Source organism: Dasypus novemcinctus, chromosome 9 (genome assembly GCF_030445035.2).
Source record: "Dasypus novemcinctus isolate mDasNov1 chromosome 9, mDasNov1.1.hap2, whole genome shotgun sequence".
Taxonomy (NCBI): Eukaryota; Metazoa; Chordata; class Mammalia; order Cingulata; family Dasypodidae; genus Dasypus; species Dasypus novemcinctus.
In genome coordinates this window covers 79,230,529-79,236,976 of record NC_080681.1, presented here as the reverse complement: position 1 = coordinate 79,236,976, position 6,448 = coordinate 79,230,529, and positions in this window count along the sequence as shown.

Sequence of the window (6,448 nt, the reverse complement as noted above, 5' to 3'; positions counted from 1 at the left end):
TTAATATTGATCTCCTAAAATGAGAATCTAGAGAGATAACATTTGTACCTAAAACAGATAAAATCAGTTATTCAGTGTTAGTTCCTTTATTGTCCCCACCACTACCACCACCTGCCACTGTGATATGTGATATGATATCTGTAGTGCTATACCTCACTTTTCATCCTTTTTTTATTCATTCATTTAACAAGTATTTGAGTGCCTAATATATGTAGGGTCCAGCACTAGGCATACTGGAGATAGTGGTGAGCCCCTCCCCTCATGGTACTTACAGTCTAGTAGGAAGACAGTCAATCCGAGAGAGAATAATTATTACAGACAGTGAAATACCGTGCAGGAAATGGTCAGGCTGCTGTGGCACAGGATAACAACAAGGAACCTTCTTTGATAAAGTGATTAAGGGAGACATTGTTGAGAAGTTAATATTTAAGGTGAGATCTGAAGGTTGTGAAGGAGTGAACCATGCAAAGAACCTTGAATGAAAAGATGAAAAGAGCTTTGCTTGTTTGAAAAATTGAAAGGAGGCCAATATGAGTGGATGGAAAGAGCAGAGGAGGAGGAAAAGACTAGCCTGCCTTACTTACCTGGCTGCTCTGACAAATATCACACAATAGGCTGGCTTAACAGCAGCAAATAGTTATCTCCCAGTTTGAGATTATAAGGCTTGCTTCTTGCCAGGGTTGGTAATGTTCTGGCAGGCTGGCAGTCCTCGGGTTCCTTGGCTTTTCCTGTCATATGGTGATGCCCTCTCCTTTCTCTTTGGCTTCCACTGACTTCCTGCTTCTGTCTCCTTCCTGTGGCTTTTTCTATCAGGCCTCCAGTAAAAACCAATCCCGGGGAGCAGATGGGGGCAAACGTTTGAGCACCTGCTTCCCACATGGGGGGTTCCGGGTTCTGTTCCCAGTGCCTCCTAAAAAAAAAAAACAAGCAAGCAAACTAAGAAACCAACCCAGAGGAGCCAATATGGCTCAGTGGTTGAGCACCAGCTTCCCACACGAGGTCCCAGGTTCATTCCCTGGCCCCTGGACCTCAAAAAAAAAAAAAAAAAAAGCCTGATTCAGTTGGCCACGCCTTAACTAAAAATAACATCTTCAAAAGGTCCTATATACGTTGGGTTCACACTCACAAGAATGGGATTAAGATTAAGGTTAAGAACATGTTTTTATCTGGAGAAAATAATTTAAATTACTATATGGCCTAAAATGAGATTAGACAGATACATGGGAGCCAGCTATATTGGAATTTGTTCGTTATGATATGACATTTGTGTTTCATTCTTAGTATAGTTGGGTGCCCTTCAAGGTACAGCTCTAAATATGTGTACTTCTCACTCATGCTGCATGTCTACTTTGCCATCATATCCTCAGTCTGGAACCCAGGCTGCTAGAGCACCCACTATCTGGAATACTGTGATTGCAAAGGCCGAGAAAAAGGTGATGTATTAATACACCTTAACTCATAAAGCTTCTGCCCAGTAGTGATATACATCACTGCTACAAAGATTTTATTCATCAAAGCAAGTCACGTTCTCATCCTTCCTTGTACTGGAAAAAAAGAATGGAGTTGGAAAATTTTTGAACAGACCTGATGACTATGGTGGAAAGCTGTCAGCAGGTGAATGAATTGAGTATGTAGAGAACGTACTGGGGCAAAGGACTGGAGAGTGGATGCCCAGGTGCAAGAAAATGGTGTCCTGGATTAGGGTATCAGCAGTGGAAATAGGTGTAGAAAAATAGAGGTAGAACTGACCAGATTTGGCAAGTGGCTGAAGGGACAGGACAGCTGGCCAGATTAATTGCGGGTCACTGGAATGGCAGGGGAAAAGCAGGTTTCAGAGGAATGGCTGAAATAGTAAGTTCTACTTTTGAACTTACCTTTGAGATGGCCTGAGAGGTTTCCAGGTAGAAATAGCATGGAGGCAGTTGGATTTACTGGAGGTGATGTCAGCTTGGAGGCATACATTTGAAAGTCCTGGCGTATGGGTGGTATTTAAAGCTATAGGAATGGATATCAATTTAGGTAGGGGAGGAGTAAGCCTTGAGGAACTAGCTTTTAGAGATAAGGTAGAGGAGGAGGGGCCAGAGAGGGAGAGGGAGAGGTCAAACTCAGAGGAGAGAGTATTGTGAAAAAGTGGGAATTGGCAACTGGTCAAATGCTACTGAGAGGTTAAGTAAGATGATGTCTGAAAAGTGTACTGGATTAAATTGTGCAACGTGGAAGTCACTGGTAACCACTATAAAATCAGTTTCAATGGAGTAGTAGGGATAAAAGATAGATTGGAGTTGGGTCCATAAAGTTCTATGAATAAAAAGAAGAGTTCCATTTGATGGGAAGTGTGTTTCAAATGAAAAATATAGAGCAAGCACATTAGCTAATACTTTTAACTCTAAAATTAGAGGTCATCTTGTGCATGCTCTTCTCTTTGTCTGCCCTTATAATCCTATGCCCATCCCTCCTTATCCACTCGGCAAATTCCTGTTCATCTTTTAAAACCTACCCCAGGTACCCTTGCTTTCAGGTAGCTATACCTGTTCACCACAAATAGCACTAATCATTCCTTACTAATAATTTGTTTCTGTCTCCCACAGAACAGATTGCTCCTTCAGAGCATGGACTGCATCTCATACTTTCATTTGGATTCCCACCCCCACCCCATCTTGGCTTATTACTATTGTTAAATGAATGAATGAGATTAACTTGGTCACAATTTTATATTCATAGGAAGCTTTTTTTCCTTAACATTTATTTATTTATTTATTTCTCTCCCCTTCCCACCCTCTCCACCCCCCCCCCCGCCCCAGTTGTCTGTTCTCTGTGTCTATTTGCTGCGTCTTCTTTGTCTGCTTCTGTTGTTGTCAGCAGCACGGGAATCTGTGTTTCTTTTTGCTGCGTCATCTTGTGTCATTTCTCCGTATGGGCGGCGCCATTCTTGGGCAGGCTGCACTTTCTTTCACGGTGGGCGGCTTGCCTTATGGGGCACACTCCTTGCGCGTGGGGCTCCCCTATGTGGGGAACACCCCTGTGTGGCAGGGCACTCCTTGCACACATCAGCACTGAGCATGGGCCAGCTCCACACGGGTCAAGGAGGCCTGGGGTTTGAACCGCGGACCTCCCATGTGGTAGGCGGACGCCCTAACCACTGGGCCAAGTCCGCCGCCACAGGAGGCATTTTTGAGGATAGGAGCCTAGTCACGGAATTGTATGCTACAATTACCTTCTGTTGTCCTGATGATGGAAGACATTAAATATTCTCCCTGAGCCAACTTAATCCTGATCTTTCTTTGAAAACATCTGCAGCTGCTCAGAACAGTCTTTCAACTTCAGACTGAAGCAGCATGAGGTAGTAAAAAAGGTCAGTTTGTGACTTTAAAAAACACAAAATGGCCTACTGGGTTCTGTGAGCATTAAAGTCAGTAGTCTTTTTGCATTACTCAGGCTCTCAGATTTGTATAATCCTTGTTGAATATGTAGAGAAAAATAATGGAGAGCATGACTATGAAGTTGAGTGTAGAGGTGGGTGCGGTCACCCCTCGGGCTGAAGTGTGGTTTGCTGGCCTGGCGGGGGAGCAGCTGCGGCAGGCCAAGCCGTTGTCCCCATAATAGGGTGGCTGGTCGGACTCACCGTCACCCCTGAAGGGAGCTCGGCATGGGCGCAGAGTGCCCTCGGGTCTCCCCTTCTCGGCAGCCATGCTTCCGCGGCCGCCCCTCCTCCCGGATGGCGCCAAACGATGCCTGTGGGGCGGCACCCTTCTTCTTCTTTCTCCCTGAGCAGGCGCAGGGCGGAAAATTCCAGTCTGCCCTTTTCCCTCCCCCCCCCCCCACAGCAGCAACAGCCAGGCGTGGGCGGAAAACTCAAGTCTGCCCTCTAACCCAGCAACAGCAGCCACCAATCACTAAGCCCTGCCACTTCCCCCAGCAACAGCAACAGCCAATCCCTAATCACCACCCCTCCCCCATCCAGTACCGCCCACTGACCTTTCGCTGGCAACCAATCAGAACAGGGCGTGGCTTCGACCAATCAGCCTTCCCCAGCCCCTATAAAACTGTTGCCTCTCCCTCAATAAAGTTGGACTTGCGTGTTTACCTTGTCTCCGCGGTAGTTCTTCTGCCGTGCGCCCTCCAGTCCTGAGAGCCCCCGACAAGGGCCTGGCCTCCCTTGTTCCCAGTTCGTCGCCTGCTTCTCCGGGCGACCCCCTCGTTGCCGGCTTCGCCGGGCGACCCCGTCAGCCGAACTGCGCAACCCCTGTGAGACCGACCCCTCGTCCCAAGCGGGACCGATCCCTCGTCCCAAGCGGGGCCGACCCCTCGTCCGCAGCCAGACCCCACCTCTACCGACCGAGCAAGCCGCTGCAGGTGGGGTGATGGAGAGGAGTCACTGAGGGGTGATCAGAGGATCCAGGATCAAGACAGATCAGGTCTCTGCCACTGGGAAGTTTAGTCAGGGCAAGTCATTTAGACCTTGCCCAGTCTTTACTTTCGTCCTCAGCAGAAAGAGATACTGTTCTTTTATTTTTTTTCTGATAATCACTCTCATTAGAACACCTTGAGGCTAGAAACTATGTTATTCATCTTTGTGTCTCCTATACTAGGGCACTATCCACCAGAGTAAACATCAATAAATGTTTCCTGAAAGAATGAGGACTAGACAATGATCATTATATTTTTAAATTGTAAAATCCTTGTTAAAGGTTCAATCACAAATAAATATAAGCTCTGTCCTTTTCCCCCATATATGTTGCCCTTAGAGAGAAGAAATAAGAAATTAACTCCTACAATTAACAACTCTATCTTCAGAAACTTTAGCAGTTTCAGAATATAAGCAGTTTAGAGTACAGTGGGAAAACTTTGGGACCCATCAGATCTGGGTTTTGGTCCTAGTTCTGGCACTTTAGCTGTGGAATCCTGAGCTATTAATAAGGACTCCAACCCTGTTTCCCCCCTCTGTAAAAAGGGAATAATGATACTTGCCTTGCTGGTTGTTGTTGCCAGGATTAACAATTGTGAAGTAAAATGTCAAGCTCATAGTAGGTACTCAGTGATGCCTAATGTTATTTGAGGAATTGTTTTAACATGTTTTTTGTTTTGTTTTGTTTTTTATTTCTCTCCCCTTCCCCCTTACCCCCTGTTGTCTGCTCTTCTGTGTCCATTCGCTGTGTGTGCATCTGTGACCGCTTCTATCCTTATCAGCAGCACCAGGAATCTGTTTCTTTTTGTTGCGTCATCCTGTTGTGTCAGCTCTCCGTGTGTGCGGCTCCATTTTTGGGCAGGCTGCACTGCACTTTCTTTCGCGCTGGGCGGCTCTCCTTACGGGGCGCACTCCTTGCGCATGGGGCTCCTCTACACGGGGGACACCCCTGCGTGGCACAGCACTCCTTGCGCATCAGCACTGCGCATGGGCCAGCTCCACACGGGTCAAGGAGGCCCGGGGTTTGAACCGCGGACCTCCCATGTGGTAGGCGGATGCCCTATCCATTGGGCCAAGTCCTCTTCCCTGTTTTAATATGTTCAAATTCATTCATTGGAACATCTTGTGAAAATCCTTTGAATTCAGATAACCAGCTGGCTTCAGAAGTGAGGACAATTTGTATTTTTTATTGATTGTTTACATCTCTACATTTTTCTCAAGAACCACTGAAATTTAACAGTCTCCCTAAGTGACCGGCTATAGAATTGTTTAGTTGATTTTCAGAAGGTTTGCATATCAGCCCAAGAAACCAAAGAGTACAGGTCTAGTGGCTCATGGCGTAGCTGCTACTGAATACAAAGAAGTTGCTTGATGTTATTGACTTGAAAAAAAGGCAATCAGCCAGATTTTACCTCTGGGTAAATTACTCTGTAGGATTGAGTTTGTTTAGAGACCACACTGATATGAATTAGGCATTTGGGGTATAGTACTAAACAGCATGTGCTATCAGGAACCACAACCCATCTGGCCAAATTTTATTTTTTCTCAATAGAGAGTTATAAAATTTACAGGAAAGGTCCAGTATTATATCTATCTGGAGACTGTATAAACAAATAGCCCTTAGTTCTTGGTAAGAACAAAGAATATTGGGCCAGATTTCTGGCCCTTAAGAAATGTGGAGTCTGATTCCATTTGAGCAGGAAGTTTAATCTGGTACAGAATTTTATCCAGCTTTCTTGGAGTAATTTTTTTTAATGTGTCAGGTCTAAAGCTGATTGCAAAAAGTGATGCCAAGTCCATTTAGTTTACCTATGTTATTAATAGTTATTTAAATACTTTATAAATATTCACAGTGCTGTTTTTAACAGCATGTGAGTACTTGACCTTATAGTTCCTGACCTTGTGGCCATAAACTTTTATGTAAAATTGGGAGAAATTCATTGTAGTCTGCCATTTATTTAAATTTCAAGCAAAGAAGCAATAAATGCTTCAGTTTTATAACCAACTACCAGTGATACATTTTCTTTTCCCTTGCAAGATATC